This window comes from Lolium perenne, chromosome 3 (assembly GCF_019359855.2).
Source record: "Lolium perenne isolate Kyuss_39 chromosome 3, Kyuss_2.0, whole genome shotgun sequence".
In the NCBI taxonomy this organism is placed as follows: Eukaryota; Viridiplantae; Streptophyta; class Magnoliopsida; order Poales; family Poaceae; genus Lolium; species Lolium perenne.
This window is the reverse complement of record NC_067246.2, coordinates 40616224-40627205: the sequence shown is the minus strand read 5'-3', so window position 1 is coordinate 40627205 and position 10982 is coordinate 40616224. Positions and strand designations below refer to the sequence as shown.

The 10982-nt window shown below is 42.2% G+C and overlaps 1 long non-coding RNA gene across 9 annotated transcripts; it reads right to left on the bottom strand.

The window, feature by feature from the left end:
* Positions 1-3073: 3073 nt before the first annotated feature.
* LOC127340693 (uncharacterized) lies at positions 3074-8033 on the bottom strand. Of its 9 annotated transcripts, none has more exons than XR_011754764.1 (6): positions 5803-8007; positions 5644-5688; positions 5048-5231; positions 4081-4217; positions 3853-3913; positions 3074-3306 (listed from the first exon to the last, which is right to left on the bottom strand). It is a non-coding gene; the product is annotated as an uncharacterized lncRNA (long non-coding RNA). The 9 variants fall into 9 exon arrangements; XR_007874733.2 differs by having other exon boundaries at positions 3831-3913; positions 5803-8005; XR_007874727.2 differs by lacking the exon at positions 3074-3306 and having other exon boundaries at positions 3556-3913; positions 5803-7309; positions 7398-8033.
* Positions 8034-10982: the final 2949 nt, after the last annotated feature.

The following is a 10982-nucleotide window of genomic DNA, read 5'->3' as shown; positions in this document are numbered from 1 at the left end:
CTCATAGCTTATTATTCTGAAGTTAAAATTGTTTGTACTTACAAGGAAGATGCATGATTATTTCTATCACATGTATATTTGTTTGTTTCCCTCAACTCTTATGCTTGCTAATTAACCTTGCTAGCCAAAGACCTGTACTGAGAGGGAATACTTCTCGTGCATCCAAACCTTAACCCAAACCTATGCCATTTGTGTCCACCATACCTACCTACTACATGGTATTTTCTGCCATTCCAAGTAAATACTTCATGTGCTACCTTTAAACAATTCAAAACTTAGTATCTCTTATTTGTGTCAATGTTTCATAGCTCATGAGGAAGTATGTGGTGTTTTATCTTTCAATCTTGTTGGGCAACTTCCACCAATGGACTAGTGGCTTCACCCGCTTATCCAATAATTTTGCAAAAAGAGCTGGCAATGGGATTCCCAGTCCCAAATTGATTAAACTAAATAGACACTCCTCCATGGTATGTGATTGATGGACGGCACCCGAAGGATTCGGTTAGCCATGGCTTGTGTAAGCAAAGGTTGGGGGGAGTGTCATCATCATAATAAAGCTAAAATAAAAAGGCACTCCTTCATGGTATGAGATTGTTGGCAGGCACCCGAGGATTCGGTTAGCCATGGTTTGTGAAAGAAAGGTTGGAAGGAGTGCCACACAAAATGAAAATAATATGGGAGCCGCTCTTAGGAGGTTGTCTGGCAAGGGGGTTAGAGTACCCGCTACCAGTCGTTGACAACAACAAACACCTCTCAAAATGTTACTTTTATTCTCTTTATATGATTGCAAAAAAAATTGAAAAAGCTTTAGCACATGATTTAATCCCTGCTTCCCTCTGCGAAGGGCCTGTCTTTTACTTTATGTTGAGTCAGTAAACCTATTTCCCTCCATCTCAAGCAAGCATTTGAGTAGTTGTGATCAAACCATTATATTGTGATTTGCTACATCATGTCTTTTATTCTTCTTTGTTTAGTACAAGTTTTATCTGAATGAATATAGCTTTGCAAGTTATCAATGATCATGAGAAAACCATTATGATTGAGTATGCAAGTTGTGCCTTATAAACTTTAACATGGGAGCGCTGCTCAATGAGATATAATCTGTTAATTGTTCTCTGACCAAGAACGAAGTTTGCCATCACCAATTATGATTTCTTATGCACCTTTACTTGTGATTACCTTATACTTGTTTCAATATGAGTTATAAGAGATTGTTTACTATAATGTCCTGTGTGAATGAATATGATGCTTCTTGTCCGTATTTTATTCATCGACTCTTCACTCCATAAACATGTGGTCATGTCTATCGAGCTCAGTTTCGCTTGGGGACAAGCGAAGTCTAAGCTTGGGGGGAGTTGATACGTCCAATTTGCATCACTATTTTATATCATAATTTGCTGTTATTCATTGATATATTTCATATTGGGACACAATACTTATGTTATTTCATCTATTTTGCATGTTTCATCATTATTGGAGGATCGAACACCGGAGCCAGGATTCTCGCCGGAAAAAGCACCGTCGAACGCAATATTTCGGAAGATCAACTACGGAAGGAAATTATACCAAAAATCCTATTTTTCAAGATGACGAAGGAAGCCGAAGGAGGAGCCAGGAGGAGCCGGGGTGGGCCCACACCCTAGGGCGGCGCGGCCTGTGCCCTGGCCGCGCCGGCCTATGGTCCTGGGGCCCACGACCCTTTTCGCCTCCTTTTCTTCGCCAAACCCTTCGTCCCGAAGACCTAAGCCACGTAGGGTACCTCGGGAAGAGTTATAGCCGCCTATGCGGGGCGGAGAACACCAGAGAGAAAAGAGCTCTCCGGAGGGCCTGAATCCGCCGGGGAAATTCCCTCCGGGAGGGGGAAATCGACGCCATCGACACCGTCATCGAGCTGGACATCATCGCCATCACCATCATCATCATCTCCACCATCATCACCGCCGTCATCACCGCTGGACACCGCCACCGCCGTAGCAATTTGGGTTTGATCTTGATTGTTTGATAGGGGAAACTCTCCGGTATCGATTCCTACTTGTTGTTGATGCTATTGAGTGAAACCATTGAACCAAGTTTATGTGCAGATTGTTATTCATCATCATATCACCTCTGATCATGTTCCGTATGATGTCTCGTGAGTAGTTCGTTTAGTTCTTGAGGACATGGGTGAAGTCTAAATGTTAGTAGTGAATTATGGTTGAGTAATATTCAATGGTGTGATATTTAAGTTGTGGTGTTATTCTTCTAGTGGTGTCATGTGAACGTCGACTACATGACACTTCACCATTTATGGGCCTAGGGGAATGCATCTTGTATTCGTTTGCCAATTGCGGGGTTGCCGGAGTGACAGAAACCTAAACCCCCGTTGGTATATCGATGCAGGAGGGATCGCAGGATCTCAGAGTTTAAGGCTGTGGTTAGATTTAATTCTTAATTACTTTCTTGTAGTTGCGGATGCTTGCAAGGGGTATAATCACAAGTATGTATTAGTCCTAGAAAGGGCGGTACATTAGCATAGGTTCACCCACACAACACTTATCACAACAATGAAGATTATTTAGCCGTATGTAGCGAAAGCACTAGACTAAAATCCCGTGTGTCCTCGAGAACGTTTGGTCATTATAAGTAAACAAACCGGCTTGTCCTTTGTGCTAAAAAGGATTGGGCCACTCGCTGCAATTATTACTCTCGCACTTTACATACTCGTACTTTATTCAACTGTTACATCAAACCCCCCTGAATACTTGTCTGTGAGCATTTACAGTGAATCCTTCATCGAAACTGCTTGTCAACACCTTCTGCTCCTCGTTGGGATCGACATTCTTACTTATCGAAGATACTACGATACACCCCCTATACTTGTGGGTCATCACTCCCATACTCCCTAGCTTCTGCATTTGCATCGACCATAGGTTGACAGAGATGGTGGCGCGGCGGCGCGTGTACCGATCCTTTATCCTTGCGTGGCAGACAATTGAGGGATATGGCCGGCGAGCGTCGTTTGGGTGACGAAGGTTCGTGAAGACACGAATATGCCCCGTCGTGCTCCACGAGCTGTACTACAATGGCCCTCTACTTTGTGACAAATCAAGTATTAATGATAAATAACAATACTGGACCTTAGATATGTACCACTTGTCTGTAGCTGTTAAAGAGAACTGTTTGGTCTATTTCAAAGTAATAGATGGCTCTGAAGATATATCACTGGCAATTTCATCTGAAACTACTAACAATTCAATATCACTGGATGATGCTCCCGACATGTCATAAATCAAAGATAATTTTGTCTAGTTTACAGAAGTCCTGGACCTATTCAGGAAAAAGAATCAAAATCAGGAATTTACTTGTGACAAATTCAGAATGAAGAAGCAAACTGATTTGAACACAATGCGACCAACTTACCAGGCTGTCGTTCTTACCACGCACATAATTAATCATCTCGACTTCATAGTTATGCATTTCTTAGTTACACATTTATTTTAGTCCAGTACAAAACAAATCTTATCTTTATGGGTTTTCTTCTAACCAAAAATTCTCATTTTTTACAAGGATCAGTAGTAGAGGCTATCATGTAAAAGCATATATGTCAAACATAAATTGTACTTCATATTGGTACAATATTAAAGGAAAACTAAAAAGCATCCATGTAAATATTACATGTGGGAAACATAACAGGCTCAACCAAAGTGACTATGACCTACGCTGGACAAATTGTTTCACCGGCCAACATAAAAAAATGAATGCATGATCCATATGTCCAGAAATCCATTAGTGTAAGATATTGCTAAGCAAAAAACGACAATCATGAGTTAATAGGTGTACAGTCATATTACTTTACTCTGTTCTATAGTCAACCTCTCGTAATCTCCACTTTGGTAGCATAGAGTAGGCAGATGGTGCTGGCGCTCTTTCACACCTGAAATGAGCCGATCAAGGGTCCAATATTATCATCACATAACATCAAAATGGATTAGGAAAATGAATTATGTGCAATTCATATCAGAGCAGCATACATATGTAGCATGAGCATGAACCAAAATGAAAACTAATTGACATATTTTAAAGTAACCAAAGAGAAAACACCTTTTGTGGTATCAGGCAGGCACACTGTTGATGCCGTTCTTGAGGGAGAGAAAATCAGCTACAAGTGGTGTGTGGTGACACAACTGCTATCGCCATAGATTTTGTAATGAAGCCAATAATTTAAACCAACTTCGATTCTGTAGTCAAGGAAACAAATATCAGTCAGCATAATGGGACACACAAATGATTCTAAAATGTAGATAAGTAGATACAGAGCATGTCACTAAGCAATGGAACATTAAGCAGTAATATGTCGAGCAATACATGAAACGAACATAGCAAGGACTTGAGTTAGTAGCTCAAATAGAGCAACAACTATTTCTCAAAGCTGAAACGAACATAGCAAGGACCTGAAGTTGGGTAATGATCATAGATTCATAGAGTGATAAGCTCAGTCTTCCGAGAAAATAAATGGTACCCATGTTTAAATTAGAACAAAGGCTATGCTAAGTTCCTAAGTTCTAGATAGCATCATGAATTACTTTCATCCCTGAGAAATGCTTCCTCTTTTGAGACTTGATAGGTTACAGTCTGAGCCTGATTACCAATTCTAATTCAGCTACCATGTGTCAATCACAATACACAGAATATGTACAGGTTCATAGATCACAAATAGTGCCGGCACTATGACACCAGAGACGAACCCATTTGACAAAAAAAAATTTCGAGAGCAACTCCTGCTAAATATGAGCACGTACTAATTATCTTAAAAAATACTTAAATGCTGACCCAAATCCGATTCATTCGAAAGAAAAAATGGCCTTGATTGTGGCAGGTAATGGCTGCAAGCTTTTATAGCAACATAAGTTTTCCACAATCCACCCTGAAATCCCTCCTAATCCAACAATCCACCCACGGATCTGACCCCAAATCGTAGTTGCTCACGCCAAAACCAGCACCAGATCGTGCCCACAAATTATTTTGACCAAAATCGCTGAAGAAAGAGAGGGGAAAGTTGAGTCCTTACTTGAGAGGCACATTGGTCCTCATCGGCAACTCCTTCTGGCTGCGCAAAGCAGGCTGCCATGGGTGTTCGTGGCCACCCTCCTGTTCAACAAGCGCCTCCGCCAGCTCCTGCTTCTCTGCATCCCAACGTGGTTCCCCATCCCATTCTCCTCCAACGGGCCGACGACGAGAGAGAGAGCTAACTTCTGTAGACAAAAATTATGAGAACAACTACCCTGAAAACTAAGGATTCTTTAAGAGCTGATTTGTCCAGATACTTAATCCATCATATGCAAATTATTTGATCATTAAGGAAAGTGTTCGCACTGATATATATTATTTCCCACTGAAGTCAATTTGTGTCACAGTACAACTTTTCATGAAAAAACAAGATTTTAATTAACTCAGTGGAATTGTCCTGAATTAAAGAATAAATCAATGCACCTTAAAGGACAAGTTTGCATATACAACATAGTATTATAAAAAAAATGTTCAGTTACACCTTGACTGATATAGATTGGCATGATTATTCATAGTCGAAACTTCATAAGTCAAAGTATAAGAACCAAATTGTACTAACAACCAATCTAGAACTGAGCAATCAAGTAGATTAGATACCTTGACAGACATCTCTGAATCTGAGGTGGCCATTTTTCACGCTAACTGGAACATCATCAAGGCAAAACATAAAAGAGAAATCATTTGAAGCAAGCATACACTGGCAGGAATATGCAATAATGACAAAATCAAAACAGCTTTCCAGCAAGATAAACCAACCAAGATTTCTGCTCATTTCCCCAGCCACCAAATGCACTTGTAACAGTGACCCTAATCAAGCTGCAAGTATGACAAAAGTCCAGATATCATTTCCCAATGCTGAAATAATGTCATTACAAGTATAATAACATAATTTTTTGTACAAGCAAGGTTGAAATTCACTGCGAATTTATTGGGTGATGCACCTAGGATGAATTTTATAAGCTATTACCCAATAGTAATTGAGGAGAGCCTTCCAAGGTATATAAGAACTAATTTTGTCTCTTCTTTACCATACTGAAAGGCACGTGGGATAAGCTCAGACTGAAATGGGCCAAGAATAACTTTACCTATTACTTCCAGTATACCAAAAGAATAAAGGTCATCCTATTTTCCACCGATAACAACCACCTATGAAGGGCACGGGATTCAGATGTCACAATAACCTTGGTCAGACTTAGCCATACATTGATGTATATATTATATACTCTGCTAGTCTATTGTATCTAAACATCTTGTTGAGCACTACATCACAAGGTCACAAGTATTAATTCATTATCCACCCTATTGAGGGAAGCTCACAAATTCACAACCAGTGAAGGCATCAAGAAAAGAAATACTATATTTAAGCAGAAAGTTTGAGACACCACTATAACCAAGCAAAGAAATGCACCTAGTACACAAAAACATGGCACCGGAAATCCAGAGGATTACCTAAAAAGTACTTACCAATGTCAGTAGATGCTGAAATCCAAAGAAACAAAACCACTCCAGCAGCAATACTATTAAACCTGACCAACTAAACACTTTTCATAAGAATAGGATTCCAAACCAACAATAAAAACCACATTTTATAAGCAGTTACTACTTTCTTTCTCACCAGTTCAGATTAGACCTTGATAGTTCCAATGACTTGTAAATGAAAAGCGAACATGTTCATTTGACGTAAGAAACCAAATCATAGCTGGTTTAGCAAACACAAAGACAAAATAAGGACAAAAAGGTGCCATCTCTTAGTACACATGTTGTATAAGCCGCACCGAAATGGAAATGGTGCAACTAAGTTCAATGACACATGACAAATTAGAACGCCACATTATACCACTAAACAAAATCATTCCAGACTCTGATATATCTACTAAGAACTGTTCTAGAATTTGTTGTATCTGAAGCAGCAAACAATAGCATTTCTATAGTGCAAACGAAACCTTTACCTTGGTATATGCTACATAAATTTTTGAAAAGTGTAGAGAAAAAAGTGAGCATCGGGCCCTAAGCAGAACTCTGTATTATTGATGAATTCTTAAGCAGTCAGATTTGGATAAGAAAATCGTAGAGATGCAGATACCTAGGAAGATTAGAGCAGTTGCCCTATTTGCTATAGTGCAGGCGCATCTACTGTTGGCACTTCTGTAACGAGCATGTCCATCCTCCTTCTCTGGACTTTGGTTGCAACAAATATTCTGCTACACCCCACCCCTAGCATCGATCAATGAAGAAGAGGCTGGTGCTATGTGAAGAACTCCTCCTGTTGGCCCTCGGAGGCAATCAATCCCCCCAAAAATGGCAGAAGGATATGGCGTTGTGGATAAGAATGTATCACGGTAGGTACGTACAGATCTTATCGGGGAAGATACTTTGGGGCGGGTGTCGCCGGAAGTCGAACTCGAGGCTCACCCGAGATCTGTCACAGCGGCGGACGGAGAGCACTGCCCCTGCTTCTCCTGCATTTGTGGGAGGAACTGAACAACGTATCGTCGGCAGCTACCCCTCTTTTCCTCCTCCCGACCCCCTCCTCCTTTGTGGCGACGCTGTCGACGATGAAGACGGGCGACGAGACAAGACAATGATCTGCAGGGGCATAGAGTGAGAGGGGAGAGGTGGCGGGCAGGGATAGAGGGAGGGAAAAGCGGCGGCGGCTCGCGACGAGCACGAGAGAGAGGGCGCAGAGCGGCGGCGGAGAAGTGCAGAGTCGGCCACGAAAATGCTGAGCTCGGCCTTGAGGTGATGGGGCCTCCATGGCGTGGCGCGGGGATCCCATTTTGAGGTCAACGATGGCGCGGCGCGGCAAGGGAGCGGCGGCGGAGGACGAAACCCTAGCCGACGAGAGAGGGAGAGGGTGGAGGAAATCTCGTCGGGAGAGAGAATTGTGGGGACTGGCCCACTTGTCGGCGCATTCGGGAGAGGTGGAGCGACGAAGGTACGACGAAAATTTGGGCGTAGGTAGGTGGGACGACCAAACGTATTGTGATGGCAGAATAAGGAACCACTTTAGTCTTTTTAAGTAGTAGAGATAACTTAGTCAAAGAAGGTCTTGGTGGGCTATCTTGGAGTCCTCATGGGCAACATAAGGGCACACAACACCGACCCTAACCAGTGATGCTTGGAATTATTTTCCGACTAATTAGCGTTAAACTACCAAATCCTCGAGGGTAGAGCCAAGTCTAGCATTGACGCTAAATTATGTGGTGGGCGCTTGACCCTAATTTCATTTACGGCGGTCAGCTGGCGCCGGCTGCAAAAGACAATTTAGTGTGGATAGAGGAAGTGTACGGGAAAATTTTGACGGAGGCTGAGCTATAGTTAACCCTTTATTTTTCAACACCTAGAATTCGTATTTTAAAGTTTTAGAAAGTTTAAAAAAAAAATCTAGAAGCAGTTATTGATCTACACAACGTGTAAAATTCCAGGACAAACTAGTTTGTATTCTAAGACACACAAAATTGACAAAATCTGATAAGTTTTATAGTGAACAACGCACGTCTCAACACTATATAACTTGTGAAATTTGGCATAGAATATAAATTAGTTTATATTAAGATTTTACAAGTTTGTGTAGTGTACATCATTGGCTAACTCTATGATTTTTTTCCAAATTTGTAAAAATTTAAATAAAAAATTCAAATATTTAAAAATGAAGAGCTACATGTAGCCCGGTCTACATTTATCACTCTCAAGTTTACGTGGTTTTCTAATTTCACAAATATTTATTTTTCTCGCCATAACTCCATAAGCGCCCGATACAAGCAGGACTTGGGGGATGCCGTGAGGAGGCCCAGCGCTGGCTTCATCCTGAGACCCCTTGCGATTGCCCATGGCTGGTGCAACTCCAGCCGCTCCGGTCGCCGGTGTCTCCCCACTCCTCAATGAAGCTTCGGTAATGAGTGCCGAAGGTCAAATTATTCAGGGACATTGATCATTTTGAGAGGGAGTATTGGTTTTGCAATCGAATTTCTATGCTGCACATTTGGTGAAGCCTTAGGTGAAGAGGGCCGGTTGGCTGAGACCACCGAAACATACTGTGAAGATCAATGTTAACTAGGAAGAATGCGGCGCGGCGCACGCCGCGCTCGTGCGGTCTACGGTGTGGGAGGAATGTTTTATTAGTGATGGTTGTTATCGTCTAATAAAGTGGAATGCTGATAGTTCATGTACCTTTGCTTTTTTTAGCAGAGTGATGCATGCCAGTTTGATGGTGTTGTTGCATCGGTGGGTGGCACACTGGGCGAAGTGTGTTGGGATTAATGTTTATGATCTGCGTGATTTCTATTTTGTAGGAATGAATCTTTATTAATAAGAGGCTGGCATGACGGGTATATTTTTGGCCCGTGTTCATGTGTAGTTATTTTTGTTGTTCAGTTATGGTGTCTTTAGAGTGGATATGAGAGACAAAGCATGGATATGTCACGTAGGAGTTGCATATCAAGCGTACCAGCAAATCGAGAACTTTGCTTTGATGGTGGTCCATGATGGTATTCGTGAGTTTGAGCAAGTAGCTGAGAAGTATATTGGCTAGGGTTTACGTTGTTTGTCAGTACCTTTACTGTAGAAACTGTCTTTATGTTTAATAAAATTACTGCTTTGTTGCTGTGACTGGTTGTCTGTTCGTTCTTTATATCTTAGAGTGTATTCTAAAGATGTGCATGCCGTATTATGATGCATGTTTTTCGTTCTCTGTTCGTGGCTAGTGTTAAATGATGGTAATATACAGATAGAGATAGTGAATAAGTAAGGGTATGTATTGAAAAAGTTTAACATGTGGCTCGGAGTTTGATTTAAAAAAAAACTGCTGAAGAAACATCTAAAACATATGGCTAGAACTGCCGGCTTCGTATTTTTTCGAAGCCTGCAAACGGGGCTGTATTTTAAGGCTCATTTAGATATTTTTGTTGACAATATTAGGCTCATTTAGATTGTAACGTGTCATAGCCGATGGTTCCCTGTTGTGTGAAATAAGGAAGCCGAGGCCCGAGGGAGTGTCGATGGTGAATCAGTGAGGGGCTTCCGTGTTTGCTTCAGGGAAAAAAAAGTAGATTGGCTTGCCGTCAGCTACTTCTGTTTTGTTCGCTAGTGTCTATAGAACACAACATTAGCTAGCTAGCTCGAATTCAGGCGGCCGGCCGACGCGCCGTGCTCCTGCGCTCGATGCCGAGGTTATCTCCCCTCGTCGCTTCCGCCCACGGTGGCCCAGTGTGATGCACAACCTAGCCTCAATACTCGGCATGGAGGCGAGGCTCTTCAGTGCGCCCATGGTCATCTGCCTGCTCTAGGTGGTGGTCGACCCAAGGGAGATCGATGGGGGAGTGGAGGGAGAGAGAAATAGAGGGGCGCCGCCCGGCCTGCTCAAGGTGGAGCTCGGCTCGAGGTAGGGGAAGGAGTGGAGGAAGGGGAAAATGGAGAGGCGCCGCTCGGCCGAGCCTCCAGGTGGAGTTTGGCCTGATGGAGATGGAGGAGTGGAGAAGCTACGCGTGTGCGGGGTCGACGCCCGCTGAATTCGCTGGGAGCAGCTATTGCTCGTCGTCGGCACTGTCTACCGTGAAGGTATCGATGGCCTGGTATGCTTCTTCCGTCTCCGTGGCTGAATTGCTAGTCTGTGTATGTGGGGAAATGTTGCTTTAGATTTGGTTGCAAAAGTGTCTTTCATGACTGAATTGTCCGTCTGCGTGTCTTGGGAGCTGAAATGCATAGCATATGGTAGCACTACTGGAAAAATATACCGTAGGAAAAAGTCTGGATATGTAGATCAAAAGAGAACAGAACTTCTATGTTTCTTGTATAAGCTAAAAGGAACAATGTAATAGCTGAAAACAGTAAAGAGTACACAACAGGAAAATATGATCATTATTTGCAATCAGGAAGAAGAAATATTAAAGAATAATTTAATTGCTTTTGTTTGTAATATAGAGGCAAATTCAGGAGCT